Source organism: Miniopterus schreibersii, assembly GCF_964146895.1.
Source record: "Miniopterus schreibersii genome assembly, chromosome: 11".
NCBI classification, from domain to species: Eukaryota; Metazoa; Chordata; class Mammalia; order Chiroptera; family Miniopteridae; genus Miniopterus; species Miniopterus schreibersii.
This window is the reverse complement of record NC_138111.1, coordinates 29766299-29779936: the sequence shown is the minus strand read 5'-3', so window position 1 is coordinate 29779936 and position 13638 is coordinate 29766299. Positions and strand designations below refer to the sequence as shown.

The 13638-nt window shown below is 38.5% G+C and overlaps 1 long non-coding RNA gene across 3 annotated transcripts in view; it reads left to right on the top strand.

Moving 5' to 3' along the window:
- The window catches only part of LOC308563618, a 57659-nt gene that overhangs the window by 20905 nt on the left and 23116 nt on the right, over positions 1–13638 (top strand). The window contains exon 3 of one of the 3 annotated variants that reach the window (XR_013999797.1): positions 6907–7032. The exons of the other annotated variants lie outside the window; for them this stretch is intronic. This is a non-coding gene — a long non-coding RNA (uncharacterized lncRNA). The remainder of the gene's footprint in view (positions 1–6906; positions 7033–13638) is intronic. 3 annotated transcript variants of the gene reach the window in all.

Genomic DNA, 13638 nt, shown 5'->3' with positions numbered 1-13638 from the left:
GCCTCTTTTTTTTTTCCCCCTAAGAGGTCAGCATGTGCACTATGCTTGCTTTAGGTCAGTGTGCTTGGAAGGAGGATTCCAGTCCAACCGCTCAGTTAATCACTAATCACTCTCATGTGACTTGCTTTGTAAGACAGACTAACTGTTGGCCATTGTTAAAGTATAGCTGTGGTGACAAAATCATTCAAATGTCTTTGGCCGCTGTATTCAGAAGAGATCTTAAATATAAGAATTTGGAAAAGGCAATTTTATTCTTTAAAAGGGATAAGGCACTCCCACCTGCTTTACTTTTATTTTGCAATTGGTCCAGAGGTTAGGAAGGAAACTGGACTGACTGACTGCTGTCTCTCAAATCCCCAACATCAGGATGTGATGGAAAAGATTGAGTTTTAAAGGTTTGGGGAAGTAGAGTAAGTTTGGAGAGAGAGAGAAGGCCAGAGGGTAAGGCTATTGTCATAGAGATGGGAGAACTGGGAATGAGGGACCAGATTTTGTGTGGATTCCAGATGTGGCTTATGCCAGTGAGAAATGAAGACAGAAGTCCACGCTGTTACACGGAGAGTGAGGATAAAACAAAGTTACCCTGTCTGAAGAGTCGTTACTGTTGAACTGGGAGTTTCAAAGCTTGTTGAAAAGAAGTTCGAGTCACCATTCTACTCTTGGAAATGCAAGTCTTGTTGCCTTAGTGACAATTTTATCTGATGATTGTACGGCTACTTTAGCTTTTGTTTTTTAGATATATTCTTAGTGTTATGTGTGTGTGTATATATATATTTAAATATATCTTTATTGATTTCAGAGAGAGGAAGGGAGAGGGAGAGAGAGAGATAGAAATATCAATGAGGAGAGAGTCACTGATTGGCTGCCTCCTGCACACCCCCCGACAGGGGATAGAGCCCCCAAACCGGGCATGTGCCCTGACCGGGAATCAAACCGAGATCTCCTGGATCCTAGGTCGATGCTTAACCGCTGAGCCACACCTGACCGGGCCTTAGTGTATATATATATATGTATATATATATAAAATATGTATTTTGATGTTTTCCAACCATTATATGTCCTTTTAGGTGCATCTCTTACAAACTGCATAACCTGACTTTATTTTTTTTAAATTTAGTTTTGTTTTCATTGTTTTTACTTAGTTCATTTAGTTTTATTATGGACTTTCCTTTTGTCTCATATTTTTTTTAGTTCTTCCTCCTTTCTTTAAAAAATTTTTTTGGGGGCATCATTTGGAATTAGTTTTTGTTTGTTTAAAATTTTTTTTCTAATTTGATTTTTGTTTGGAAGTTATATTCTATCTTTAAGTCACTACCAAAGCTAATCAATACCTTTATTATTCCCTGATAAAACAGAAAGACCTTAGAAGGCTTAAACTATTCATTCCCCTTCCCCCTTATACATGATTGCAGTTGTATTTTATATTTAGAATGTTTTCTGCCACAAACTAGATGATTATTATTGTTTTAGACAGTAAATTTGTTTAGATTTACTTGCCTGTTTACTAATGCAGTGTCTTTGCTGACCTTTTCTTTTTCACATCTAATCCTTTCTATCTTAGATAATCCTCCTACCTGAAGTATAGTCCAAGCAATGCTTTAGTTTATCTGACAATGTCCCAATTATACCTTACTCTTGAAAAGCATTCTTTCAATAGCTGATTTGAAGGTTTTTAAATATATAGCAAAGTTGAAAGAATTTTATGGTGAACTCACCACCTACCATTATTATTGGAAAGGAGTATTTGCTGAAACTAGAATTCTAGGTTCTGGTTATTTTCTTTTTTTCAGTGTGTTGTCTTCTGGCTTCCAGTGGACGGATATTGTGAAATCAGCCATCAGTCTCAGTGCTATTTCTTTGTTGATAATATATCTTCCCTCCTTGGCTGTTTTTAAAAGTTCTTTTCATTTCTGCCATTCTTTAGATTCACTGTGATATGTCTAGTATATATTTGTCTGAGTTTCATTGAGTGCCATGGTCTGAGGGCTAGTATCTTTCAGAAATTCTGCAGAATCTCACCCACATGTCTTTAAATATCATCTCTTCTTTATTTTCTCTAATAAGTCATTCTGCAACTATTTTAAGCTAACTTCTCCATTTAAGGTTCTTTGGGCTATCCGAGCACTATGAATTGGTACCCCAAACCCTAGTGAGGGCCACCTGGTGGGTATTGCTCCTCAGAGGAGATTTTTCCTTCTTTCCTTTCCCTTTAGCATCAAGGATGGAATAGGCAAGTTCACATGCCTCCCCGTCTTCCTCCTGTGGGAAAGGTCAGTTCTCTTTTACCCTCACAGGGCAGGCCTCTGGGGCCTCAGCTTGATGCAGGGATCTTTGGTCACCTTCTCCACCTTGGTTTTCCAGGCCTTTGCGGCCAATCTCTCCCTGCACATGAGAGTGGAATGTCAGTGACTCTAGGAATGCACAGAAAACTTTAGGTAAAGGCAGATTTGGCATATTTCTCCCCTCCCCTCCCCCAGAGTTGTTGGCAAATAAAGTAACATATGGACAGAGATTCTGGTTGGACTTGGTTGGATAAAATGGGCAAAAGCAATGGGAGTCCTTTTCAGGGCCATGATTACCAGAAAATTAAACCCCAAGGAAAGCTTCTTCCAATCAAATGCCAGACTTTCTGGGGAAATAGAATTTTTGGATGTAACTTCCAGTTACTTGACCCTCTCCGCTGATGAGGAAACCATAAATTTTTAGAAATGACCACTGATATACTTGTCCAGATATGACATACTATCATCTATACATCAAAATGGGACTCCATTGAATAGCAGGTTAATTTGAAACTTTTATTTTTATTCTAGGTGAACTTTCTAAACATATGGAAACTTATTTTTGGTATCAGGTTGACCTTTTTAGGGGACCAGATGTAATTCCTAGACTTTTTTAAAATTCTCATTGTTAGAATTGTGTTTATATTGGCTAAAATTGTGCATGTTATTTATAGCAGAAATTTATAGCAGAAATTGTAAATGCAGTCTTATCATTCATCATTAATACTTAATAGTTTTGTAAACATTTCAGGATATAAATTAAATATCACTTGCTACCTGACTATATATTTTTTGGTAGCTTGTGCCAACTATGTTCTGACCATATTTAAAAATTTTTGTCGTAATTTGTTCTTTTGGAACATTTTATGTAGACTTTGCCAGTTAATGAAAAAGATACACTTCATGAAGATTTAACTATTTACATGTTTATATCATCTTAACATATGACTCAATGGCAACATGTATGTACAAAGAAGAACTGTAAGTGAATCTATGCTTTTTACATTAGGAGAGTAAAGCAAATAATGAAAAAGTGAGCTAAATTGCTGTGTTGCTATTTATACTTCATAAATCATGGAACCGTGGTGAATTTTCAGTTACATTTCTCATGTACCAAGCCAGTACTTTCAAAATAATTATTTTTATAATCATTATTAATTGGTCACATGTGTACTTTGGCAGCAAAATCTCATTCTTTTGAGATTTTGTATGTTTAACATTAGGCAATTCTTAATGTCTTTTATTATTTCATTCTGTGGGGCATCAGCTCTATAATCATGTTCAATAAAAATGAGAAACAAATATATATGTGGACAAACATGGCCCATTGAACAAAGTGGAGCCTTTAAAACATTAACAAATCTCTTAAACAATAGCTAATTTATTATCAGAACCACTTAGGCATTGGGCAATACGACTGAATAAGTAGTTTGAGTACTGCATATTATTTCAAATACTAGTGTAATTTGTCATATATGAGACATGTGTTTTCAAAATTTAGTTTGAAATAAATATATTCTGCCCGCTGTAATGTAAGCTACAGGAGGACAGGGACTTAATTTTATTCACTATTAATTTCTAACTTGGAACATAATAGTCACCAATTTAAAAAAAATGAACAAGTTAATACTTAATTAGGAGCTAATTCCTAGTGGAAAATATTTTAGTAAACACAGAAGAAGTCAAAATGTAGCCTTAATTTAAGTCAATATTTATTTAATATGATTTGTGGCTATAGGGATAAGTGCATACAGATTTAAAGCAAGTATATTTTCTTGGTGTACTGCTCTTTTTATCATTAAATAATGACCCCCTTAATCTGTAATAATGATTTTTTTGGTCTTAAAGATTCTTTGTCTAAATTGTTATACTTGCTTCTTTCTGCACCCCCCTTCCTTCCTCCCTCCCTCCCCCCTCCCTCCCACCTTTGATTCCCTGTAATGTTTTCTTCATTTCTGACTGGTTCTTTTTTATGGTTTCTAGTGCCATTTTTATGTTTCGTATCTCTTTGTTGAAGTTCTCACAAAGTTCATCTACTCTTCCCCTAAGTTCACTGAGCATCCTTAAAACCAGTGTTTTGAACTCTGCATCTAGTAGGTTGCTTGTCTGCATTTCGTTTAGTTATTTTTCTGGAGCTTTGTTCTGTTCTTTCACTTGGGACATGTTTCTTTGTCTCCCCATTTTAACAGCTTCCCTCTGTTTTTCCCCCCTATGTATTAGATAGAGCTGCTACGTCTCCCAGGCTTGGTAGAGTGGCCTTATGGAGGATCCAGTGGCACAGCCTCCCCATTCACCTGAGCTGGGCACTGCAGGTGCCCCCTCCAGTAGTGTACACACTCCTGTTGTAGTTGAGCCTTGATTGCTGTTGGTGTGTCAATGGGATGGATTTACTCCCAGGCCTATTGGTTCAAAGAATTGGTTGCAACCACCAACCACTGTGGAGGGTCAGCTGTGTAGGGGCTGACCCGATGGAGCAGGACTGACTTCAGTGGGGCTCTGGGGCCTGCTGAGCCCACCCTTGAGTCTGTTGCTTGTGGAGGTGGTTGGGTGGTGCATGGTCTGAGGCTGCCCGCTGGGTGTGCTGGCTCTGGTGCCTCCTGGGAGGTACAGGCCAAGGTCAGCTGCTGCCTATGCTCTGCCTGGGGTCACCCGGCATGAGCTACAAAGTGATCTGCAGATGGCTGCAACTTGTGGTGGGTGTGGAGATGCCCATAGGGGTCAAGCTGTGAATCAAGGTTGGCTGCAGCTAGTGTTGGGCCCAGGACCACTTAACAAGATGGTACAGGCATGCAGAGGCCAGACGCTGCTTGTTTGAGATATTTTAGGGAAGTCAGAAGCATCAGTCAAGCATATGGAAAAGCCACTGGAAACAACTTGTGTGGGCCCACAAGTTGGGTGGGGCAGGGTCTCAGGGAATCAGCGGGGTGTGGTGAATAGTGATAGCCAGGTTGAATATTGCCCTTGCCTGTTTCCTCTGTGAGGGGAGGGCTCAGAAAAGGAACAATGGTCTCTGCCAGTACTTCTGTCTGGGAGAAAGCTGCCCCTCCACCTCTCACCTTGATGCCAGACAATTCAGTTCCTCCCTATATGTTCCCAGCACCCTTTGAACTGCTGCCCCAGTGCTAGAGCTCAAAGCGAGTGAGTCTGAGTAAGTCCGTGTGTGGGTCCTTGAAGAGGAAGACCTGGGGACTCCAGCTGCCCTCTGTCTTACTCAGCCACAATCCCCACTGGTTTTTACAACCAGAAGTCATGGGGACTTTACTTCCCGGTAGTGGAATGGGCTAGGGGGCCTGGTGTGAGGGTGGCACCCATTGTTCTTCAAGGGGGACCTCTACCCCCTAGATATCTTTCACGATTTTTATCTGCCACACTTGGGCGTGGGACCAACCTGTTCCATGTCTCTTCCCCTCCTACCAGTCTCCATGTTGCTGCTTCTTTATATCCTTAGTTGTAGGACTTCCATTCAGATAGGTTTCAGGTGGTTCTGAATGATGGTGGTTTTGTCGTTTAGTTGTAATTTTGATGTGGTTGTGGGAGGATTCAAGTACCACATTTACCTGCTTCACCATCTTGACTGGAAGCCCTATTCAACAATTTTAAATAAGTTTACTTGTAGTCTTTTTCATACTGTGTATAATCCAGATTTTGGGCATGACATTTTTCCTGTTGATTGAATTTTCTGAATCTCCCTCACAATGTCTTAATTTCTCATTGGGTTTATAAATGATTTCAACAATGGGGCTCCCCTATCCCATCTCCTGACCCCTTGGGAGTTTCTTAAATCCTTGCTTCTCCCTCCTTTTAAATATTTCCAAAGAGTGATTTCACATTTTCTTGAATGCTAAAAGTGCTTTAGAACACTTTTTATATCAACTGCATGTTTGTGGTACCTTAATCATGTGTGTGTTACACATTTAAACCCTACACCCATGTGTAATGGGTACCTGAAATTTTGATTTCTCACAGGGGATTTATTTTTAACCCAAAGCCCTGGAGAGATGGCAAACTTGCTAACTGCTTTCAAAGTCAGATATGAAGAGTATTTTAGTCTTTTCATGGAGGACACAGTTTTTCATGGCTCCATGCTTTACATGGGGTATATAATTACAGCCTTTTGGCCCTTTGCAGACACTCTATGTTCTGTCCTCACAGAGTCATTAGAACCTAGTCCTGAACTTCTAGTCCCTGTGATTAAGGTAGAAATGCCTTTTGGGTCAGCTCTCTACTCTGGCCTTGATTTCCGTTTATCTGGCACATGGGGATTTTCTCTTCTAGCATGTGTATGTGTTAATTTTTGTTGTTGATTTGGATATGTTTTACTTATTACTTCTAAATGTTTATAATGAGAAAGTGATTCGTCCATAATAACAAAGAAATTCCTGTTCTTGACTGTCCTATTGGTCTTAGAGATTGTTTTGTTTATATTCATTTGGTTCCGGCGTGTTTCTTGGTTTATCTTTGTGTTTCTTTCTTATCCTTTAATTCTTTGTTTGGCCTTTTTGTTGCTTCCAGGTGAAGCTCTAACATTCTAAATATGGTATGTTTTTAAATAAGCTATATTATCTTAAAAATGTAATATAAAGTTAAGATATAATACACATATCACAACTTCTCTTTTATTCAGATGCTTTTGCCTGGTATTTCCATTAAACACATGTATTCTTAGAGTTGTGAAAATCCAATTTGTTGAAAATGACCCCCTTCAAGATGGAGAACTTTCCCTAAGAAAGTAGGCACAAACTTTGAAATGGTAAGTTTTCTTCCCTCATTCTTACTAAGAATGCTGAAACTAAGGATTTTTGAAGATACCGGTGTCCAAAGGCTAATTCAGGACTTTTAAAGCAAGATATTCTAGAATGATCAACTATTTTTAATTCCTTTTCCATTTTTTACTCTTTTCTTCCGTATATATATCCATATAGTCAAACAACAAAAAGTAACCAAACATTCACCTTGGAGGATCATTAGGCCTTAAAGATGTTATTTTCTTGGATAAATACTTGTTATTTATTTATACAATGTCTTTCAATGGAGAGTGCTAATTTTTAAAAGAAATTATAAACTGTGGTCAGTAAATCCTACTGTTTGTTCTAAGGATATTTTATTTATTGAGTCATTAGAAAATTGACAAACCCTCTGTTTCCATTTTTATGGCTTTTTAAAATTAATTTGAAAAACCAGGTAACCAGAGTAAGTTTTACAGCAGAGCATGTAATGCACACACACACACGATCCGTACAGTCGTGCCATGCCATCAACGTCATTTTCATTTACTTTTTGTTTTTTCTGGCAGCAGTGGAACATGCCCTGACAACACACCTTCCATTATAAATATTTTAACAGCTAGGCAGGAGAGAGCCATCCTTTAGCTACAGTCATATAATGTAATGAAGGATACACACAGCTGCAGCAACATTATTTAATTACTTAATTTGTTTTTGACAGCTCCCATTTGCAGAGGAGAGGAAAGTATGAAGCACACATGGGCAAGGATTTTATATATGCCCTAATTTGTCAGTTGTGAATATTCACACATTTTCTTGGGGAACGTCACGAATCATGGGGCAGGAAATCAAAGCCAACATCACCCCTTTCCCAGTATAGAAACAGCTCAAGATGTTAGCTGTCCATGGAAAGCTGAAGTAAAAACTCAAGTCTGCATCTCCTTACCAAAGGGAAGAAGAAATGGATTCGCAAGCACTTTCCAGCTTGACTTGTTAGGGTGGTAGAGAGAGTTAAGAATCTGGGCCTTGCTAATCAAATGGAAGAACTCATTTTAATGAGTAAAAGGAGCCTAGGTCAGGCAACCCCGCTCATCCCAACCCACCTTTTATAACACTTACGTGTTGGGCAGTATGATAGCTCTTCCTGTGGTTTCTGTAACCCAACTGTGGAGGCTTAGGGTGCTCCTCATCATGTTACCCCTCACCTAGTTACTTCTAGGTAACTAGTTCTGGTAGTTGTCGGATGGAGGTCAATGGGGCCATGGGATGTTCCCTGGATCCCCTGCCGTGCATCCTGAGCTGTCAGAGACTGAACACTTTATGGGGACAGGGATGTGTGATTGTGATTTGGGCTCTTTTAGGGGTATGAGAAGTCTCCTACCCCAACTGGAAGTTGAAGTAGTGGTGATCCTGAACAAAAATACAGACAATTCTGTGAGGGGATGATGGCAGCATCACAAAGTGGGGAGCACTAAGTACGATGGGATGATGTGAGTTAGCTCAGAATTACCATCAGCAGTCAAAACTGTACTATGATTTCACTTCTTTGTGGAAACTAAAGAACCAACCAAACAAAATAGAAACAGACTCATAGATACAGACAACAGACTGACAGTTGTCAAGGTGGTGGTGATGGGGGATTGGGTGAATTAGGTGAAAGGATTAAGAAAAAAAACAAAACCAACTAACCAACCAAACAAAACACCTTATAGGCAGACACAACAGTATTGCGATTACCAGAGGGAAAGTGGGTGGGGCCGGGTAGAAGGGGGTAAAAGAGGAATAAATGGCAATGGAAGGAGACTTGACTTTGGGCGGGGCACTCAATACAATATACAGATGATGTGTTATAGAATTGTACACTTGAAACCTATATAATTTTATTAACCAATGAAACCCCAATAAATTCAATAAATTTTTAAAAAACACCCCAAATGCCTGTGCATCTGGATGCAACAGAGTATGGAATTGTAATAAAGAAAATATCATTATTCTGTTAATATTGTAAGAGAGAGACGAGAGAAACTAGGAAGAACCCCGAACTATCATTTACCTGGTAGAAATCTGCCCAAGTAGAGTCAAAAGTCTGTATGTGCTTTCTCTGTCCCTGACTGCCTTGCTTCCTTCTGGTAATAGAAGTCTAATGAGTAAAATCACATGCAAATGTCATAAGCAGTAATAAAAGGGAGAGTCCCATGTGGTCTAGTTAGTTCCACCTTGAAGAAAGTTCTTGGGAGGAGTTTGGTAGTTTCTACTGCAGAAGAAGGTCATGAAGAGGAGGAATTTGACTTACGAAAAAGGAGTTAACTTCAGGTCGGAGGCTTGAGAGAGCTCCTGGTAATGCTGATCTGTCTTTGCTCCTGCTCCCCTAGATCAAGTCTTATAGTTATTGTCAAACCACGTTACATATTCACATTGTATTGCTCACATTCTGTTCTACTCAACAGAAAGGAATTAGGGCCTGGAAAGATGCAGAAATTCCCTCTCAGGTGTCTGGAGTATTTTGGCCCAAGGTCATGGTATCTGGTAGACTGTGGCTAAGATTGCGCTCCCTGCCCTTACCAGCACCTCACAGCCTCAGGCTTCCAGAGTAGACATGGTGTCAGGATTATGCTTGAGCCTGCCTAAAGTTTATACACATGGGCAAGTATAAACTGTAGGGTGCTGAAGGTTGTGGGGCACCTTTACCCTCTCTTATTCTAATGCCACCTTATTCCAGTTTTCAAGGTCAGTCTTCCAAAGAGCACATGTTTAAGCTATGGTACTTTAGGTAGAAGCCACCTTTCTCTACAGTTCTATCAGAATATTATTTGATGCTTTCACTAAGAGGGACACTTATAAATATATATTTATTTGAACTTTGGAGAGTGATTATACTTGATGAAAGTCAGCAGCTTAGTATATTCCCATTTGGATCTGTCTGAAGGTATTAGCAAGTTATAGATGAACTTATCGAAGTCAAAGGCCTATGGTTCCATATTGGTTTTTCAAGTCCTCTCTTTTACATCAGAAACATTTAAACAAATTTTGATTGCATACTACTTAGCTCTTCCTTTTTACACATCATTGTTTAATGATAGATTATTCCTGAATATGTCTAGATGCTATTTATAAAACTAGAACTGCTAGTTAAATTAGGTAAATCTAATTTATCAGAAATATTACTGGAAGATGAATTGAAGGTAGAAAGAATTAATCAAAGAAAAAAATTCTAAAAACAGGGAAACAATTTAGGTTACTGGAAATAAATTACTGGCATTTAAAACTTTAAAAGAACTTATTAGCACCGTCTATACTTCCCCTTCCTCCAATTTCCTTTTTTACTTTTATTCTTGATTTTGTGGTTGTTATTAACAAGGGTAATTTATGATCATTATGGCTATTTAAACAATATAAAATATAGAAAGAAAAATTTTATGGTACCCTACCCCACTAATGACCTAGAATAAACGTTTCCGTTTCTCTTTTTCCATACAAAGACATGCACACACACACACACACACACACACACACACACACACACACACAAACACCTATGTTGAAATTATTATTATTTTTTTAAAACTAGAATTACAATATACAGATTCTTTATATATTATATTGGAAATGTTTTTTGGCTTATGCTTATTTTTCTTTGCTGAAGAAATTCAGCAAATTTATTTTCTCACTTTATACAATGTAGGTTTCCCTCCAGGATGATAAATATAGATCAAAGGCATTTAAAAAAAATAAAGCTGTGTAATATTTCATATTAATTAGGTATCACCATTTATTTAGCCATTTGATAGACATTATACAAGAAATGCATACCTGCATCTTGTCTTAGAGGAAATATGAGATCTGAAATATGGATTTCTTTTTAAGAATGGAAGTTAACCACTAAGCAATAAGGTTCTTGCTATGTAGATTTTCAAGGATAAGGAGAATCGGAAAAATAAGTGCATTTCAGCTTTGTTCTTAATCCCATGACACAGAAGGTAAAAAAGGCAAAAATCTTTCTAGTGCTAATAAACAACTTTTCTACACATGTAGAGACCTTATAGAGCTTAATTATTTCAAATGTTTCAGAAACACTTTAGATAATTACGTGAGTCATAAAACAGTGGTTGTTGTGAAAACTAATGATGATTTAAAAATGTAACAGCTAATGGGAGTGATTCATCAGGAAGCTTATTAAACCTTTCAGAAAGGCCCATTATACTTAAAATCTATTGATGCCCATTTTGCCTTGGGGGTGTTAGATGAAAAATGCAACTTAGATTCCTTCTTACTGTAGTAGATTTTTCAAAAAGCATTGAGTTCTATCGATCTAAACACAATGCACGTGTCTTTGGTTAGCTTTTCTTTTCCCAACACTTAAACCATTACAAATAACCAGCAATCAAAGCATGAGCACATATATCTCTATGTACTGCTGCATTACTCCAAAGTGGGGTTACTAAGTTCAGTGTGGGCACATTTTGCTTTTTAATAGAGAGTGGCAGGTGACCTTCCCTAAGAGTTATAGCAATTCATATTGCCTTGTCCGCTCACATTGTTATCCTACTTTAGAAGGTGACATCAGGGGCCATGCTGACTTCAAGCTGCCATCTTTCCAGCTGGCTCCATATTTTAAAGTATGATATAAATAAATAGTTTAAATTATTTCCACCTGGACTTAATTTGTTCTTGAGATGAGAATTTGGAAATGGTATACAGTCCAAGCACAAGTCCCCTTTATCTCCTGCTCAGACTTTCCCCAATTTTCTCCGATTTTGTAAGAGAGATGGATGAGACTTGCAGTTCTAGAAGACAATCAGATGAACACAATGGCAAGAACAGATGTTGCTCTATTTGCAACACAGGGAGGAAAATGCCATATATTGCCTTTCATCCCAGCTTTTGATTATGTATGTTTTTTTCAGTTAGGTTTTCTACTTCTTACATTTACCTATTGATGCAGAATACGGAGAACTACATGGTGCAGCTATAAGATGAGGTGGGAGGAAGGAAAAAAACTCATCAAAGGAAAGAAGGTTAGTTTGAATTCCAAGCTGTAATCTCCTAAGTGCTGTGTATACTAGAGGGACTAAATGACTGCCTACTGACTTTTTTTCTGAAGCAATATCAAATCTCATTTGCTCCTGATTTTAATAAAATACCTACTTTAAACTGAGAGGCAAAGTGATATTCGATACTACCTATGTTGACTCTGGAAAGTAGTTTGTCATGGTTTCTTGAGAGGATGGGCTGAAAAAAAAATTCCAAACTGATAAAATAAGACTTAGTTGAAATATAGGTTTTCAGTAATTTAAAAAATTACTGCCTGTTACCCTAGCTGGTTTGGCTCAGTGGCTAGAGCATCTGCCCATGAACTGAAGGGTCCCGGGTTCAATTCCAGCCAAGGGAATGTACCTTGGTGCAGGCTCGATCCCAGCCCCAGTCAGGGTGCATGCAGGAGGCAACCAGTCAATGTGTCTCTCTCATATCGATGCTTCTCTCCCTCCCTCCCTCCCACTCTCTCTGTAAAGCAATGGAAAAAATATCCTCAGGTGAGGATTAAAAAATAATAATAAAATAAAATAAAAAAGGAAGAAGAGTGTTAGAAAAGGAGTAAATGAAGATAAAGTAAAATAAAACCTTTATTAAAAAAATTTACTTCCTGTTAGGAACTGAATGTTTGTGTCCTGTTCCAATTCATATGTTAAAGCCCCACTCTCCAATGTGATGGTATTTTAAGGTGGGACCTTGGGGGAGTGATTAGGATTAGATGAGGTCAGGAGGGTGGGGCCCTCATCCAGCGGGATTAGTGCCCTTATAGGAAGAGACACTAGAGTTTCTCTTTCTCTCTGTGCACACACACCAAGGAAAGGCCATGTGGACACACAGCAGGAAGGTAGCTTTCTGCGAGCCAGGAAGAGAGCTCTGACAATGCTGGCACCTTAGTCTTGGACTTCTAGCCCCTGGAACTGTGAGAAGTAAATTTGTGGTGTTTAAGCCACCCAGTCTGTGGCATTTTGTCATTGTAGGGCAGAAGTAGGGGTAGACAATATGTAAATGAAAGGGTGAATGGACATGGCTGTGCTCTAGGGAAGAGGCTTAGGGCGGCATTTGGCCTGCAGGTCATAGTTTGGCAACCTTTGTGTTAGACTATCCCACATCCTCACCACTCACCAGGGACTTAAAAGCCACACTGTATCTTTACCAGGGCAACTTCCCTTGCAGCCTTATTGTTAGAAGACTAGGCTCAGGGTTTGTTTTTTTTGAAAAGTGTGATTTCATCCCATACCTGTTAATTCTTAAAAGCCTATCATTTTGTGTTCACGATCAGCTACTGTTGTGACCTCAACAAGTGCCTGAAAGTATGTGAGTAGTCTTGTCCTAGGCCAATAACCAATCATACTTTTTATTGTTTAATTCTATCATGATTAAATCATACAACACTGAACCCATAGCCAAACATGGCACCTCTCTGGGTCATAATGTCTACAACAAAATAGTCCTTTAGTTGTCTGAAGAGTAGAGAAACACCTGCATTTGTTTTCCTCTGTGCATGTTCCAAACGGTCTTAATAGCTATTTCACTGAGCCTTCGTCTGTATCATTCTTCAAAATTTAGTTGAATTCTTACTATGGGGCAGGGACATAGACTGC